We start from the raw sequence: 17,673 nt of genomic DNA on the forward strand, positions 1-17,673 counted from the left end.
AGGAGGTGACCCGCACTGGTCACCTGCTGTGGAAGTCAGGGGCTTTAAAGAAACGGAGAGTTATTTGATGAAAGCTGCCTTTGGATTGCCGAGCTCTCGCCGTTCTGGCACAGGTGATGGGCCGAGGGACCGCGCGGGGTCCACTGCAAAAGATGTGCTGCTGCTGAACGGGAGCGGGGAATTCTTTACTTGTGGTTTGTGTAGGAGTTCAGTCGTTTGCTGACTTGGATTTTACATCTGTAAATTGGAGATGTCAGTGCGGATTTAGGAAGGTGGTGAATTTTAATAAATACCTGTAGCATATTTTGGCAGTCTTGGTGAAGCTGCAGAAATGTCACTAAAGCTCACTACTCTTCAACTATTTATTTCTTTTGTTCCAGTGGTCCAGTGACCACACGGGGAGGTTTCTTTGCTGCAATAAGAAACCTGTTGCTATTCTATTTGGGGCAAAAAGCAGTAGGAGTGTGCGGCAGAGCTCCCGTTGCCTGAGCAGACTTAGCAGACCTGCAAATGGCACGTATGTGTCTAACAACTGTAATTAAACTGATTGACCTTTCCGTGTACAGGCTGGAGGGGAGAAAAGAAAAGCACTAGAGAAGATGGATTGAGAAGTGAATGAGATGCCAAAGTAAATCTCATTTACCCGTCCCATGTGTCAATAGTGAGCTGGGAGAACATTACTCTCTGAAATCATGTCACGTCACCAGAACCATCTCAGACACCAGCTGTTTGCTGCACGGGGCCCTCGCGGGGCCACGGCTCGGCAGCGAGTCCCGAGACAGCTTGACAGGGGGCCACCCCCGGGCACAGACACCTCCCCTCCTTCTGAAGCAGCCCCAGAACAGGAGCCCGAGACCACTGCTCCGGGAGGGAGAGGACAGGGAGACTCAGTGGAAGATAAAAATGACGTTTTGGAAGGATGCGTAATATGAAAAAAAGCAGCCAGAGAGGCAGCAGAAATAACTGGCTGCTAGTGACTCTGTTCTTCCCTAGGTCCCTAAGAAAGAGTCTTTTAGGCTTAGTAATTAACCCCCTAAGCTTGCACTGGCACCAACAAACACCTAAATGGGACAACGGAACCTTGGACGGGGCTGCCCGGGGCAGTGGTGGAATGGCCATCCCTGGATTACGTAAAGGCGGGCGGACGTGGTGCTGAGGGACATGGGCCAGGGGTGGGTTTGGCAGCGTCGGGTCGGTGGTTGGACTCGATGATCTGAAAGGTCCTTTCCCACCTCGACGATTCCGGGGGTCTGAGCTGTGCCCCACGCCCCCCCCGGCGCGGCAGCTCGCATCTTTGGCTGAGGGTGGGACGGACGAGGACTGAGTGCGATACTTGTTGTCACTGTGGTAAAAGGCTTTTGGGGCGGAAATAAGCGATTTACATTTAACCACTTATGCTCTTTTGCCATGTCCCCCTTCTCCACATCCATGGGGAAGCTGATGACAGTGTGGGGACTCGCAGGCTTTGCCGTGCCGATCCGTGCCCGTGTCTGGGGTGCCCTGTCCTGCCCTCGGCCGGGGACCAGCCGTCTCTGTGTGAGCCCCAGCCCTCAGCACCGCTAATGCCATGCCTTGTCCGTGGTCATGTGTGTCCAAAAGACAATGCGGAGTAGTGCTTAGCTTTTAAATAGATCATTCCTGACAAAGCCCATTACTCACAGTGAGCATAAAGCCAATATCCCCTCGGTTCGCAGAACGCTCCCCGTAACGCTGCTGTCAGCGTGGCATCTCCTGCCAGTGATCTGTGACCGCGGGGGGCACTTGGTGGGAAGGGAGAGGACCATTATTGACAGCTACATCCAATCTCTTCATCAACCCGATCTCTGAAATTTTAGACTTCATTTCCTACCATTCCTTGTGATGCTTGACATGTTTCATGTGTCTAATGAGACGGGGTGCCGGTTGTTACAGATCTGTAATGCTGATTACAGGCTGCCCAGAGAGGTGGGGGAGTCTCTGTCTCTGGAGACATCCCAAACCCACCTGGACGCGTTCCTGTGCCACCTGCTCTGGGTGACCCTGCTCTGGCCGGGGGTTGGAGGGGATGATCTCCAGAGGGCCCTTCCCACCCTGTGGTTCTATGATTCCATGATTGTTCAGTTGCACGTCGGCCCATGCGCAGGCAGGTATTGCCCAGCACACGTAGCTCCACAGGGGTACTGAATTCCTCTCGTGTGCTGACGGGTCCCAGGTCAACTCTGAGTACATCAGCACATGAAGAGCAATTTTTTGACACGTCTAGGCACTAAACCACTTAGGAGAATTGTATGGTAAAGCCCACATATGTGACACTTTTGTGAAATGAATGAGGGGCACAATCGACAGCAGCCTGTTGTGCCTCTGGCTGCGGGTGCTCATCCTCCACTGCGGCTCCGACCCCTCTCCAACAGCGCTGCCGAGCGCCGCTTGGATTGTGTAAACGTTTGAACACCGAGAAAGGAAAACAGTTTGGAAAGGATGGGCAGAGGAGAGAGACCCGGGCTTCTGCCACGGCTGGCCTCGGGGCTGCCTCTTCTGTAGTGCCTTTTGTTTTCTACAACTCAGTACTGTTGGGTTTGATTGTTTTTACAAGAGGGCTATTATTTTCTACCATATCTGAATGGTAACATTTAAAAATCGCATTACATCAATGCCCAGTCGTTCAGGCCTTCAGTCTTTTATTTTATGGTTATGTTTTATCACGTATAGCGGTGTGATTGCTTTTCACATCTTACGCATCCTCAAGAATCTTTTTCATACCCACTCAATCTGATTTACTCCCAGCTGGATGCATGTAGGGTTATGGCTACGGATACGCTCAGGGTATTCGCGGCACTTCAAAATGGCATATGGCAGATTTTAGGATGTCTCTTGAGCCCGCTGTAAGCACTGGGCTGTGGCCTGTGACTTCTGCTCTCTTGATTTCTTTTATTTGCCATGTTTCCATAGAAAGGTCATGAAATGTCCCCGTTATCCCCGTGTTGTGGCAGTGTTCGTGGCGTGGGCTGCAGCTATCGCATTCTGCGTCCTGCACATCACCGCTCAAACGGACAGTCGTCCCGGGGTATTGCATTAGCCAGTGGCAGAGCGGTACGGGGGAAGAATGCGCAATGAATAACGATTAGGCAGAGGGATTGTTTTTAAATTCCGAGGCCGGACTCTGCCCGCTGAGTGAGGAGGTGATGTGTTGGGTTTGTTGTTGCTGGCCCTGGCTCGGAGCCGGGCAGCCTGGGCACGGACATAGGGAAGCTGCTCCTGACACGCGCAGGCGTCTCCCAGGAGAAGGCTTTGCCAGCAACTACAGATTTGGGGCGCTTTTTCCTCCTCTACTTACAGGCGGCTTGAGCAGAGCTGCACAAATGTTCTTCAGAGTCCCCGTTAATCAGTGTTTTTCATGACTGTTCCCTATTCTCCTGTGACTGGAAACATCGTGCCGTGGGTGCGTGAGCTGCCTATTTTGTAGCTGAGGGGGAGACGGATGCTCTATTTTGCGAAAGATCACATTATTTAAGAGAACCGAGAAACTCTTCTGAAATGGATGAAAATGCGATTAAAAATGCTTAGAGTGACTATTCTGTATTTGGAGATGGGGTCGCTCTTGGTGAAGTGACCTTTCTCTGTGGACAAGGCAGCGTGACAAATCTGGAGCTGCTGCGAATCGGGTGTCAGTGGGGCTCAGTCCCTTGTTCCGTACTCGAGCATATTGATAAAAACAGTCAAAGACCTGCATGTTTATGTGAAACCCGGTTTGGGTTTATCACTTTTACAGATACTGACCAGAAGCGACCTTAGTCTTTTACTATAAGATATAATATTACAATGCTATTTTTATTTTATTGATTTAACCCGGTCTTCAACAGAATGGGACAGAAAATTGCATTTAAAAGATAAGTGGAAAAAAAGATCTACAGGATGCATTGCATCTTGGATGGCAAACTGACTCCTACGATTACATTTTGTTATGCTAAGCATTTGGGCTATATTTTGTAGACCAGGTTTTGCTAAAAATCTAATTTTACCATAGATAGTGTATCCAAGAGTACTTTAAAATGGATTATATAGTAAAAGCTCAAAACTTTACACTATATTGTAACTCAAATGGACTGATTTTGCAGCTATTTAACGTTTTGCACAGTGCGGCGGTACTTGTCACAAAGTACATACATTCCACTTCAGCAGCTGCTGGCTGAAGTTTTGGAGAATGCCCAACTGCCGGAGACACGGGCGAACCCCCTTCTGCCTGCTGCACAGATGAGCTGGTTTTTCTTCTGGCAAAATGTGTAGCTATAATCTATTCAAACCGATAAATTAAGGCAAATGCTAACATGAGGAAAGGCCGGTACAGGATGGGTGAGGCGGGTGCGGAATGGTCACAGCCGCTTCGCTACGTCCCTCGCACCGAGAGGAGGAGCCTGTCCGCGGCGGAGCTGAACCACAGCCTTGTGGCAGAGCCTGGCGAGTGTGTGTGTGTGTTTCTTTGCATGCGTTTACATTCGTTTCTTGGCTAGATGATTCTGCAGATTTGTTATTAATAGTATTTTAGCATTAAATAATAAATCAGCGTCTGGGAAAGAAACAACTTCTGTTCACGTTTTGCTAAATCATTTTCGGTCTTTCCCTATAAAGCAGGAAAACATAGACCTGTAGAACGTCTTTTATTCTATCATCTAAAATTCTGTGTGATTTTTTTTTCACCATTCTCTCCTTTTATCTGTGAGAGGAGATCGAGTTCTTTGATACTTTATTTAGATGGCATTGCACATTTGGAAGTAAGCCACTTGAGCTGATTCCGGATACCCTTACGGTGTGACCACTGCCGGGTCACCTTCCCTCTCTGGCCTGGCAGCGCCGCGGTGGAGACGGGGCCTGTCGTGCAGCAGAACTGCAACTCTGAACGGGCAATCCAAGGGTGGGACGAGAGGGATATCTGACTGTGCGTGTTTACCTGATTCAGTTCCAGATAGCTGGTGCTCGGTGCATCAGAGTTTTTTCCATCTATAAAGTCCGTTGCCCAGTGGTTGGTGCACAGTGAAGCAAAGTTTGGATCTCTGTCATTTCACAGCCAGGGATGGAATCTAAGTCTCACTTGACTTTGGGAATCCCAGCACAGAGATTCATACACCTAACTGACAAACGGTCATCGGGTCCTTCCCAAACGCCTGCCGGAGGTTGCTATGGGGAGCACAAAGTTCTCATAACTTTGCCTTGCTCACGTGAAGCTTTTTGTCCTGAGCCACAGTGAGAGCTGGCACGGAAGCGAAGATGCTGCTGTACTTTCATTTATATCTGTCCCTGGTGATAGGACTGGATGAGGGAAATGGTCGCGGCTGCCTAAAAACCCCTTCGCCTTGTCCCTTGGCAGTTACAGCTGGCCTTCAGAAGCCCATTACGCTACGCTGCCATGACAGCTCATGAGGGAGAAGCATTGTCCAGAAACGCAGGACACAAGACATCCTACTTTTACATGTTTTATGGTATCCTGTATGAGGTGTGATGCTGGCCTTTAGAGAAAGGGGTGGATCGTCTGCGCGATCCAGCAACAAGGCTGGGAAGGAGCTAAGAATAATCAATTACATGGGTCACGTCGAGGTAGCGGGGAGCTGTCTGCCTGCTTCTGCTCGGAGGTACTCAGCGAGCACCGCCAGGTAACGTCTCCTCCTCTACTGGGTTGCACTAGTACTATCGGCGCTCGTTCGTGTTGAGCTGTCTGGTATTGCAGAGCGCGGTCAGCAGAGGTGCCGTTGCTGCCAGAGAGCTGGGTGGTTCTGCGTCTCCGCGTGCCGCGGGGGCTGCGGGTTCGTTGGTCTGTTTGCACATCCTCTGAAATCCCTGTCCGACAGCAGGGTGCATGACCTGTGCTTGTTTCCTACTAAATTCTGCAAATCCTTGTCGGACTTGCTTTTAGTCACCGATCGTTTTCATCAGAGGTATTGCACGTTGCCGATAAAGCGTTCAATACGCCCAGCTGTTCAGATAAACGCCCTTTCTCTCAGTTTGTGATGATTTAATGGGTGGATTTAATTTATTGTATAGTCAAGTGCTATAGGTGGTAGATGCGATGTCTGCCCACTCTGTTTTGATATTGCCAGGGAAGCAGTTATTAATGGCACATAAATTCTATCCAACAGTTTTCTTAAGTGCCTTAACTACAGTGCGTCTCGTACTGCGAGCTGGAAAGCGCTGCTCTTCACGGGATGTCCAAGGAAAGCCCTGGTAAACAGGAGAGATGAGCTGCGGCTCCGTGGAGGACCTGACACCAGAAGGCGTCTCTTGCCGTAATGACTTTCCCATAAAAGTGGCGCATAACACGTCTCCCAAATTACACCCCGACCTATTCAAATCCGCAGAGCCCGGTTTAGCTGTCAGTGACACTCGTTTTTCACTGGTGTGACTCACTGACTGTAATGAAGTTACTCCCAATACATGTTGTGATTGGAGTGGGCAGATCCATTAAAAATTATTTGCATAGATGGAATTGCAAGGGGCTGTCGAAGGCGTCCATAAAGCGGTCCTGGAAGGACGCACAGAGCCACGGGGTCGCCCCAGTAACGGGTTTTATGTGCTGCAGCAGCAAACGAACCCCCCCGGACACGGCTAACGAGGCAGCTACAGACGCCTCCTCTGTTTCTGACAAAAAATGAATCATAAAAGCTGCTGAAATTCATTTTCAGTTCACAGTCCATTTGGTGCCAGACTTTGGTGCTGCAGTCATGTGAATGTGTACTGACGTGTACGAGTGAGCTGTGGGCATGTTTATTTACCCTGTGATGTGCACTTGAGGGCATGCATGCATAGGTTTAAATATATACATATGTTTAAAGACCAAACACCTATTTTCTCCTAAAAGTCTTTAGCTCCCCCCAAATTAGCAGTTATTTTCTACTGCAAAGTTCAGATATTTTCGTTCCCTTTCCATCTTCAAGCATTTTTTAGCTCTGCTCAGACAAGAGCAGACAAAGGATGGACAGGGGCAGCGTCTAAGAGGGGCACAACTAGAGGAGCTGAGTAGTTTAAACAATACTTCAGTATCTGCTGAAAATCTACAAAAAAAAAATGGCAAAAATAAATGCAACCGTTACTATGTAGAAGACAAAATTAAGGTTTAAAGATTTTTCTTTCAACATCTGTAGATCTGTTCTCCTCTCCTGAAATCTCATTTTCTCCTTTCACTTCCAAGCCACCACAATTGAAAACTTTGCTAAACAGCATGTGGGTGCGTGACAGCCCATTCCTTACAGACTAGCTACCTCAAGACTCCTACCCTTCTGGGTAATTAATTGCCCACGAGACAGTGTGGACATGAGATTTCCTTTGGGCCATTTGGCGCGACCTCTAAACACGGCAGACCGTCTGATCTGACACATCTTCCCAGGCCAGAAAAGCAAGGCTGGGGGTTCAGATGGAGACCCACAGAGATGCGGCATTTCAGGAGCATTTGTCCATACAATCGTAGGATAACTTTGGTCGGCAGGGACCTCTGGAGGTCACCTAGTCCAGCTCTGTGGTGTCTTACGTGGAGGGTAGAACAGTCCCATGTTAACGCCAAAGGAAAGTTATTAGAACATGTGTGTGTTAACAAGTCGTGTTGGTGTGCATCTTTCTTTGTATCAGAATTTGTAAAGAAAGGTCAAAACTGGAAAGGAACCGCTACCATTTGGTGCTTTTCTGATCCATCCTGACACCTGCACCTTCAGGAAAGAATCTGACAATGGCCGTGGCTTTGCTCTTCGGCTCCAGATAAGTCTTCTGCGTGTAAACTGATGGAGCTGTTTACCTATGTTTTACCTATTCAGAAGGCTTTCCCTAGGCTGGAGATCAAGCTCGTTCAATAGAGCTCGTTAGGTAATGAGCTTATTCACTAAGCTCATTAGTGGTGGAATTCATCCTGCTCAGTCCTCTGCAGCCCAAAATCTTGTATCCCTTCAGCCCAGCTTACTACTTGTTTTGACCCTTACGAGGGAGATGACTTTTACCTAATTTCATCTGGTTTGCGTATGTTCATTCAGCAGCTGTCTCGCTGAATGAATGTTTCTATTATTTAATCTGGCCTGCTATTCCTCTGTAGCAGAAAAATATCGAAAAGGGCTGAAGTCTTTTGCATCTAGCGTGCCAAGGCTAGGATATCGTGCCAACTCATTTCATGAACTGAAGCCGAGTGTCTGACTCAGTAGGATTCATCCTGTTACATGATGGATGCTCCCTGGACTGATGAACAGACGGTTAGGCAGATGTAAGTAGGCAGGAAAACGAAAGAGGCACCAAGTAAAAGTTGTGATTGCCTCCTGCGAGCTGACCGTGATTGCCCATCTGTACACAATCTAGTGGTCCTGCGGGAAGTTTTAAAGCACACACATGCCCAGCAGAAGCTAGGGATTTCATATTTTGGTTAATTATGCAGAGATCAGAGAGGGAGCTTGATAAAAAGGATATCTCGCAGGTGCAAAGCTGGGTGGGAGACGGTGTTTTAAATCTTCCTGAACCAACGGCACAACTGAAATGTGTGACAGTGAAGGATGTGTGTTGGCAATAATGCTTCATTGATTCATGTTCAAAGTGGTAAATTTAAGTCCTGTTTCTACTCATTTCAGGCACTGATTACTAGAAAAAGGCTCTCGTGCAGTGGAGTATCGGAGGTGTCCGTTAAATCGACAACAGCCGACTCCTGTCTTCCCTCTGAAGGGGCAGAAAGAAGCAAGTGGAGCTTTTCTCAGTTTAACATTGATGACAAAAAGCCAAGATACTATGTGAACCTCAAAAGACACTAGAACGGGATTATGATTGAGAATGAGTTCTGAAATCAATAGCAGGGGAAGAATAAGATCATATCTGCATTAGCAGGCAGCGCGGGTTGACGGGGCTGAGCTGGTGCGGGGACTGAGCATCCCTACTGTACGCACCTCCGAGGGGATTCATTTTAGTCTGGTCCTGCTCTGGTCCCTGCACTGAATGCCCCCGAGCAGTAAGAGCACTTTAGCTGCGTTCCTGGAGTGCACCTTCCAGCTGTATTTTGCCCAGAAGAACGCAGTCTGCATGCTCAGAAACCGCTTTGCACGGAGCCGAGCTGCAGCAGGGACAGGATGATGGAGTTTGCTTTCAGAGAGCGCACCTGAGCCAAAGGAAGACACCGATGGAGCTGGACTCCAGGAGACAGCAGCTCAGAGCCGCTTTCTCTCGGTTTAGCTTTCCTTTTGGAGACAGCTGCCGTCTGCCAAGCATTAGGTTGCAAGAATAGCTGGCTTGCATTATCCTTCTCAATTGAAAAATAAAGTGCTATTTTTGGGTTTGCCATAGTGACTGTAATTAATATTTAAGGAGGATGGCTCCCTCGTGCTCCAGGTCATACAAATACAGAGAAAAGTGTGTACCGTTAATGTTGCATTGTCTCCAAATTACAGCCCAAAAGTGCTCGTCGAGCATACCGAGCGTACCGACACGGAAGTGAGGATTATGGCAACCGGGTGAGAAAATAAGTAGAATTAACTAATAGTGAGAAGTGTTTTCCTTAGTGCAGAGAAGAAATAAAGGGGCTTTCTAGTTGTGGGGTGAAATCTTGTTATCTCAGGGCTGTGCATTTAAATATTAAAGGCTGAAAGTGACTCAAGATTTTATCATCTGCTGTTTTCACATCTGATGTGACACCCTGTGTCTACAGGCAGGATGAGAAGAACAGCAGCACTTTGTGTCTTTTAGATGGCAAAGGGGAGTCACATGCGCAGAAAGAATAAAGCAGCAAGTAACGTGAAAAATAATTACCCATAATGAAAAGCTCAGGGTGCTTCACCGTGTTGAGGAGGTGGTGTTTGATTAGCGGGAGCTGGTAACAGCGAACCCGAGAGCTTTGGCTCCCGCCGGCGGCAAGGGCTGGGTGCCGGGCATCAGCCAAACCCCTCCGTGCTGCACGTCCCGTGACAGCGGCTGCTTCCCTCCATACGTGTAAGACTGTCGCTGGAATTATTTGCCCTTGTTATTAGCAGAGTCCCCCCACGGCTGCGCCGAGACCTCTGCACCTCCTTCAGGCTCAGGTTTCAGGGACCCGTAGCCTGGTTCTGCAGGACTACTCTCTTCAGAAGCAAACAGCCCTTCTCAAGGGCTTTCTGGGGATGTACAGCAGCCAAATTTCGCAAAGTCCTGAAGGCAAAAAGCTGAAGCTGATCTGTGTTTTAATTTTGCCGCAGATGGCAGGCCAAGATTAAAGCAGCAGGCTTCCCCAGGCGATCTGCTCAATGGCCCTCCCGAACCCGCGCGGGGAAGAGCTGCTGGAAAATGACTTTGAGTGGCTGCCCAGTTCGGGGTCGTTGTTGTTGCAGATGCTTTTATAGGTGAGAGAGAGCTCGTACGCAGAGTGCCACGCTCCATCAGGAGGAGCGGCGGCGGTGACAATGCCATCGCAGCGCTCGTCCCCAGACCCGAACCCCTCGCGGCGCCGCGCAGAAAGTAAGGACAAGGCCACAATGTAGAGCCAGGACAAAAGGGTGAAATCACGAAAGAATGAGGGAAAGAAAGAGCCAGATGCTCCAGCATCATTTCTGAGGCTGCAAACCAGAACAAAAAGCCCGTAAAGACTTGCACCTTTTAAGGGAGTAATGAATTCTTTCCTCCTCTGGCAGGCTGTGATTTGACTTGCCACATGCCTCCTAGTAATTTCCCAGCAGGTTTTAATGTTGGAACAATGGCATTCTGTTAGATATTGATTTTAAAATAACTCTTCCACACTTACTTGTAACTTTAAGAGGTGAATTACAGCCCTTGAATGTGCTCTAATGTAGCAGTGGTAAATAGTTAAATAGGCACAATCTGTTTCTGCAGGCTCTGCCTGTCCAGGAGAAGGCAGAGCTTGGCTGAACCCTGCCTGTCCTCCTGCTCCATGGGAAAAACACCCGGCGCTCTGCCTGCACTGAAGGAAAATATTAATAAATTCACAGCGGATGCGGTGGAATTTGACAGAAGAGTTTTTCTGTGCTGGATGTTGAAGCAGCTGGAGTGGGAGGGCAATGGATAAATGACCTGGTTGTAGCTCTTTTCTTCTTCAGCTGTTGCGAGCGGTGATGCTCAGTGTGGGTATCGCCGCGGTGCCAGCGCCCTGCGGAGGGCTCCAGAGCAGCCGGGGCCACCGTGTTGTGGCAGCGCTTCATGGGGAGCGCAAAGGTGGCTGCTGGGTTGGGGTGTCGCCATTGCTGAGGCTTGTGCTGCATTAAAAATAGATAAACCTGCTCTGTCCGCTGGTAACGCGCTTCAGCAGCTCTGTCCCTGTGTGCGTCTGCACGGGCTGGGATGCAGGGCAGGAGGACACGGCCTGCGTTAAATGCGAATGGTACATGGCTTCCACGAAACCAGACTGAATTACAGCGTTAGTGTTCACGGCGAGTGCCTGGATTCGAGTCCAGCTGTAAGTGTGACGGGTGGCAGGGGAGAATGCTGGTTGATGCTAGGCTGAGAAGGGTTTCCCTGTTTATCTTACACTTTCTTGTAGTTTTTTGTCTTTTTTTTTAATGAGGTGGTGCCACTACAGTGCCTGGGACGCTCTGCTACAGCCAGAAATAAACCGCTCCAAGTCACTGGTATCCCCACGTTCCGGCTTCGGCCGCCCGGAATGCACAGATCCCTCAAGAAATTGCGATAAAATGTCTCATGTCATTTTCCTAATGCTAAAGCGGGGCAGGAGTTTCGTTTCGCGTTTCAGGCGCCCCGTGCCGTACCCGTGCCAGGTGGGCGCATGGAGGTGAGGCGGCGATGGACACGCAGGCAACGTCCCCGGGGCGAGGGGGGCTCCGGCAGGGACACGGGGCATGCGGGGGCTCCCCAGGGCACGCCGAGAGCTGCATGGGCTGTAATCGGCCAAGAGACGTAATTAGTTTTGGCTAATTTGTTGCAGGGCCTTTAACTTCACTTCCCCTTTCCCTGCTCTCTGACTGACAGCGGCTACTCTGTCCCTTATTTGCGGCTGATCTCCGTAAACTAATTACTTTTACTGGGTCAGTGCTGTTATGAAATTATCATTTTATGAGGCTAAAAATAGCCCAGATCCAGTCAGCAAGCCAATCACTTCCCTTCATCTCCAATGAAAATACAACGTTATCTTTAATCTGTGTTTCTCGGGCACTTACTGTGATGCAGGCTAGAAAGAAGCGGGGGGGGAACGAAAGAGGAGCTTAGAAAAAATTCATAACTCAGTTGCTATAGATGCGTCTCTGCCAAGGTTTCCATTGGTAAATTTAGCAGGCACGTTATAATTTTAGCCAGTGCCGTTACTTGGCCTTATTCAAAATAATTCGCTTCTCACACAATGAGTCTACCTTAAAGGAAAGTGATTTTGTCTTGCACGCTAAAAACGGTGTGTTTGCACATCTGTGCAATCATTACAAATAGACAAAGCCACAAAAAGCCTAAAGATGGATAAATTTGTCTTTTTTAAGAGAGAGAAAAATCCAGTGAATTCCACTTGCTCTGAGAATGAAGGGAGGTATTTTAATACTTCTGGGGTTCTGTTGAAAACAAATAGCTCAAAAACGAGACGCTTGCCTGAGATTTGCATCAGGATAGTGAAGGGACAAGGCTCCGTCTGTAGTTTCTGATCCAAAGGCATTTTGCACACAATAGCTGCAGGTCCATTAGGGTAAGAAAATTGGTACACGTTTCATATAAGATGAAGCTGGAGTCGAGAGAACGAAAGCTGAAGAAAATGGCTTCTTTGTGGAGCTCCATCAGTTCCTTGTTTGACTGGACTTTCTGTATATGAAATTCAAGCAGTTCCTTGGGCTGTGGACGTACGAGTTGTTGACTGTGTAGGAAATGGGGAGAGTGATGAAACTCTAGCGCCTTGCTTTACAAAGGAAATATCCCACATCTCATCCATCTTTCCATCGCCGATGTTAAATATGCAAAGTAGTGTTTCTATTAAAGCAATTTTTCTGATTCAGTGTAATGGCAGTTACTGAAGTACTGACACGCATGATATGATTGCTGGGCCAAACAGCAATCTTTCCGGAGAACCCGGGAATGGCAGCGCTCCAGAGATGATTTATTATTTTCCTTACTTTGCAGACTCCTCCTGGTTTGCACGAAGGAGGGTGAATGAAGGTTACTATCAGCCTGAGCGGTTTCAGCGCTTTGCGGAGAGCTCTGCGCTCGCGCGGGAGCTGGCAGCGTCGGCAAGAAGCGCCGTCAGTGTTCGCTAAGTTCACGCTCGTCCAGCTGTCGGCAGTTTGGCAGCAAGGGTTTCCCGTGCTATTTCACTGCTTCAGTTCCATCCCCTTTCTTGTCCGTGGTTGAATACCAATAAAAAAGAAAGCCCAAGAAATAAGCAAAACCGGGAAGGATGTTTCTTTCGGGGGGGGGTCGATCGGGTGTCAGTTCTCTCCGCTCTCTCTGACCCGCGTTTTGCAGAACCACGGGCTCCCAGCTGGAACCAAGACAAACCAGGACAGACCGCTGCCCCCGCGTCCCTGCTCGCTAAGCACTCGCCTAATAAAAACTGTAAGGCATTTCAGGTCTTGCTCTAGATCAGGCTGTTGACATAACCAGGCCAGCGCGTCTGTTTTATTGACTTCCTAGCGTTAACCTGGTTCCTGAAGTGAATTATATAGATAGGACTGTGTTGTCCAGGTGCACTGATGTGTATCTTTCAAACTCATTGACCAGGGCAGCCGGATCTGAAAGAAGGATAGTGTTCTCCAAACCATTATGTTCTTGCAAATTGTGAGGGCGACGGTGAGAGAGAAGACAGATTCTCCTGGGACCACCCCGAGGGCGCCGAGCTGTGGGAGCTCGGCCTTCGTCAGGCAATAGAAAATCCCTCAGCGCGTCCCTAAGCTCACACCAGAACAAAACCCATCAATAACCTCTGTTCCTTGCTCTGGGGCTGCTGCTTTATTGACACAAAGAGCCCAAAGATCGCGGTGCCGATTCCCTCAGGATACACTGCAGGTTTTCCCCCTTTCTGCCCCAGTCTGCTCCAGCTGGGGTGGGGTGGGGGTGCTGCCCCCCCTGCTCTGGGTGCCGGTGCTGGGCTCTGGCATCTCCCAGACGCTCTGCAGAGCCCTGGGGACCGCCCCGGGACAGTGCAGGGAGATGTGGCACTTGGGTTTTCCCATCTACAGTTTGCTGCCTACGCTGCAGGTCGCAGACGCTGCCCGAGAGTCGGAAACATACTGCTGTTGTCAGGTGGAATGAAAACAGCTATAAAAAGCTTAGAAAAATATGCGCTCTGGGCAAAAACGGTGTGGGGTTTAGTGGCACGAGGGAGGTCTCGTACCGCAGCCGTGGCTGGGATGCTGCTGATGGGCAGCGAAACATGAGGCTGCCCCTTCCACGACCAAACCCTATTTAAAAGTGAAAAAAACCAACACGCTGGTAACAAGGTGACAAAATTTATGATAATTAAACTGTCTCTATGTAGATGTTAATCTGGTGGCTATTGCGTATCAAGTTAGCTACAGACCAAGCCAGGGACACGGATGGTGACGGTGGGAACCAGCCCTGCGTTCGGCGGCGCTTGCCTTGCTGCGATGGAGGGTCCTGGGGGTGAAAACCTCCCACAGAACAAAGAAAAGGTGCTGGCAAAGCTAATATTTATTGTATTGGTGTTTTACACAAGGCCAAGAGAGAAGATGGGTAGTTGTTGGCCGCTTGAGGAAAATGTTTCTGCATGAATTGGATAGCTGATTTTGAATTAATTTTGAATAGTTGTTTCAGTAATTCAGATTGATTTAAGATGCACCCAAGAATAATGCTTTCATTATAAATCCTCCTGAGCAAAATTTAAATCGTGCTAAATTAAAAACAGCCTCTGTTAAACCAGGGCTGATGAGCACAGCAGAGGGATGAGGGATGCAGGGTCAGTGTAATTGAATTCCTTTGCTTTGTTTCCCATCCCAGAAGCGCTGGTTGTACCTGTCTCCGCGGGTTGTTCACTACCCAAGGAGCTGGCAAGCTGCCCTGGCGTTCTCAGAACCCACTTGCATAGTAACCCCACCAAAAGCAGCACTTAGTCTATTTTATACGGCATTTCACCTTCAAGAAGAAATGCATTTTTATTGCTTTTTCATTTATGGGTCAGTCTGGAAACTCAATTGTATCCTAAAGATCCTGAGGAATCTGGAATAACAGCAGCTGATGTACAGTCCAGCAGGAGAGTTAATGGTTTCCTAATGCTCGCCCTCTTTCTTTGTTGTAAGTAAACCTTCCCTTTTATATAAATGGACATTTTTTAATGTAATAAGATGGGAAAAGTTATCCTGCGTGTTCCAAATCACTTCTATAAAGCACTTTGTCACAAGCAAATTCCAGTGTCAGGGAAATGTTCACTTATCTGGATTTGAATGTTTCAGTGTTCAAAACAAAAAATACGTATGTGTATAGACTTGAGTTTAAAAACATTCTGCTTTACAATTTCTTGTTTTAAATGCTGGCTGAATTTTTAAAGGCAAGTGGCAGAAAATATTTCAGTTGTTTGTAAAAGCTGTGAGCGTTGCCGACACGCAGAGAGCGAACTGGCAGAACCAACCAGGCAGAGTCTGGTGTATTAAGAAGCACGTGAGAGACTTTGGCTGCATTTTTGGCAATGTCGGTGCAACAGGAATTGCCAGTTACTCTCATTAGCAACAAGATCCTTCCAAACATGCTGAAACGACTTCTGAAGAGAGATATATAGGAAATATTGTATGAAAATGCCAGTTTGTCAAAACTGAAGGATTTATGGGGAAATGAAGGGGGCCAGGGGATGTGGCGGGAGTCAGGAAGGTGCAAACGACCTGAGGCCAAAAGTTTTGTTTCTAGAGGTGATGACTTCGTGTGCCACGATGCCAAGGGGCGGGTGAGAGCTGTCGCAGGAGCCGCCGGCGCCGTCCCTGTGCCCGCCCAGCTGGGACCCGCCACCTCCTCAGCAGCTCCACAACGTGCCTCCCGAGGGGCTCCGGCCGGGCCCTGCCGAGCTGCTCTGGCAGGAGTCAGGTTTCTGTGGCTCACGGTAACAACCTCTCTTCCTGGCACTGGTTTTGGGAAGCCGGTGGAGGGTGTTTGGGTTCGGGTGCCTGCATAAGGAAGCGCTCGGTACCAGAGCCCGGTCGTGGGCAGGTCGGTGCTGTCAGGGGGGCACAGGGCTCTCCGGGGTCTGCTCTTACCGAGGTTTCTGAGTTTCTCGTAAGCCTGTGATATGACACCGAACTTAGCTGATGGACTATTTGCTAGAGACACCTATTTTAATTAAAATCCTGCAGCAAAAGTCCCAAATCAGTAATAGTAGAAGTTTAAGCTTTAAGGCTTTCACAGCATTTTATAGGTCTCTTTCCAGTGAGCTCTTACAAAGCCGTGTTTAACTGTATAATTTCTTAAATTCTTGTCAACTCATTAAAGGCATTCATTCATCTATAATCTCTGTGATTACAACAGATTGAGAACACTTGGAAGCCCTCCGGAGCACTCTGGTTTGTCTATCCGTGCGTTCAGAAAGGGGAAAGCGAACCAGACCCCGTCAGTGCCCTGTCGGGAACAGAGACGCAACGGCACTACCGCGCATCCCGCGCGGGGCTCGCAGCGAGGGCTTGTTCCCAAGCAACACTGAACGTTCCCTTGACCCCAACTTCCCTGTCACAAAGATATAACAACGTACGTGTGAACGCGCATAAGCACAGACAGAACGATAGGTGTGATCCTTATTAAGCAGGAACCAGGCAACAGAACTGTATTTTCATGCATTTCTCCCCCGTGGAGAGGCCGTGTGAACAAGCCACCCAGGACAGGTGGTCCTCTGTCCCTGAAGCTGCTCAGCTGCAATGGTGGGGACAGGAGGGTGGGAACCGACCAGCACGGAGCAGTCAGAATATGGACAGCTGAGCCACAGGGTGGTAGAGCACTGGGATCTAAAGCCCAGCTTTGATTTCTAAGCAAGCTCTGACTTCTTTGCCAGGGTAAAGACCTCAACTTTTGCCATACGAACTTGCAAACTTTGCTTAGATGTTAAAAAGGAGGAAAAAGATCTTCTGGTGACTATGACAAACATGTTCTACATTCTCACTTAATGAAGAAATTCAGACTTGCAGTTGTCATATGCTCAGATTCTGCGCCTTTCTGACAGCTGAATTATGATTTTAATAATTTAAATGTGCTACTGTGAGCCTGGTCATGTATAATAGGCACAGAGAAGTGTTTAAAATCAAAAGCAGTTTAGAGAAAAAGTGGTCACTGTATTACAAGAACGAGAATTGTCTACATCTGAATATTACCCTGTGTGAACTCTCTGGGGGAAAACTCTTTGCAAAGTAACTATAAACTCGGTATATTGTTCCGATGTGTGGAAGTAAGAGACTGCCTTCGATCATAACTTGGTGACTGCCCGAGGCAGCAGCAGCCTGTGATTCCTCCCTCCTTTTACATAACCCTGCCAGGGTGAGGGTTTGGTCACTCTGCTACAAAGGTTTTAGTTCAGAGCAACAGAAGCTCAAATCTATAATCTCAGTAGAAACAGCTGTAAGACAGAAATGAAGTATAAGGGGGAAAAGTGCCCTCCAGGCTACATTCCCCTTGCTTTGATATTATTATCTTTGTACCTGTCTGTGGGAATGTTTGAAATTCTACTGCAACTGCTACAACATACTCATATTATTTTTTAAACTCACAACTAAACACAGACAAGAAGCCCGTATCCTGCTCAATTAAGTGAAAAACACATCACGTCCGGGAGATCACCGAGTATTTTCA

The 17,673-nt window shown here is 48.4% G+C and overlaps 1 protein-coding gene and 1 long non-coding RNA gene across 7 annotated transcripts in view; one reads left to right on the forward strand and one right to left on the reverse strand.

The window, feature by feature from the left end:
* The window catches only part of LOC141733511 (uncharacterized), a 101,612-nt gene extending 88,454 nt beyond the window's left edge, over nucleotides 1-13,158 (forward strand). Inside the window, exon 4 of one of the 2 annotated variants that reach the window (XR_012584321.1) lies at nucleotides 13,021-13,158. This is a non-coding gene — a long non-coding RNA (uncharacterized LOC141733511). Of the gene's footprint in view, nucleotides 1-8,567; nucleotides 9,037-13,020 lie in introns of those variants that run through there. The other variant, XR_012584322.1, reaches the window with a different exon arrangement.
* Nucleotides 1-17,673, reverse strand: part of KCND3 (potassium voltage-gated channel subfamily D member 3) — a 121,420-nt gene that overhangs the window by 96,758 nt on the left and 6,989 nt on the right. The gene's annotated exons all lie outside the window — the stretch shown is intronic.

This window comes from Larus michahellis, chromosome 21 (genome assembly GCF_964199755.1).
Source record: "Larus michahellis chromosome 21, bLarMic1.1, whole genome shotgun sequence".
Taxonomy (NCBI): domain Eukaryota; kingdom Metazoa; phylum Chordata; class Aves; order Charadriiformes; family Laridae; genus Larus; species Larus michahellis.